This window comes from Galeopterus variegatus, unplaced genomic scaffold, assembly GCF_000696425.1.
Source record: "Galeopterus variegatus unplaced genomic scaffold, G_variegatus-3.0.2 Scaffold585, whole genome shotgun sequence".
Classification (NCBI taxonomy): domain Eukaryota; kingdom Metazoa; phylum Chordata; class Mammalia; order Dermoptera; family Cynocephalidae; genus Galeopterus; species Galeopterus variegatus.
This window is the reverse complement of record NW_007726696.1, coordinates 41854-42296: the sequence shown is the minus strand read 5'-3', so window position 1 is coordinate 42296 and position 443 is coordinate 41854.

Below are 443 nucleotides of genomic sequence, written 5' to 3'. Positions count from 1 at the left end.
TTGCCGGACACGGAAAAAGACAAAAAAAAAGGAAAAAAAAAATCTTAATATCAAGAACTCCAAACCATGAACCCAATATATATATCCTCATTTACTCAGGTCTTCTACTTATTTAATCACTATTTTGTAGTTTTCAGCATGTAGATCCTGCACATATTTTGTTAGATTTATACCAAAATATATTTATGTTTTGGGGGTGCTATTATAAATGGTACTTTTTCTATCATTTCTGTATCTACTTGTTTACTGCTAATATATAAAATACACTTGATTTTTGTATACTACTTCCTATCCTGGGACTTCGCTAGATTTACTTAATAGTACTAGGAACTATCTTGTAGATTCCTTCTAAGCTCTTCTTTAGCTGGAATCCACAAATTTTGTTATATGGACTTCTTTGCATTTGATTTAAAAAAATTTTTTTCCTTATGACTTTTTCTTTG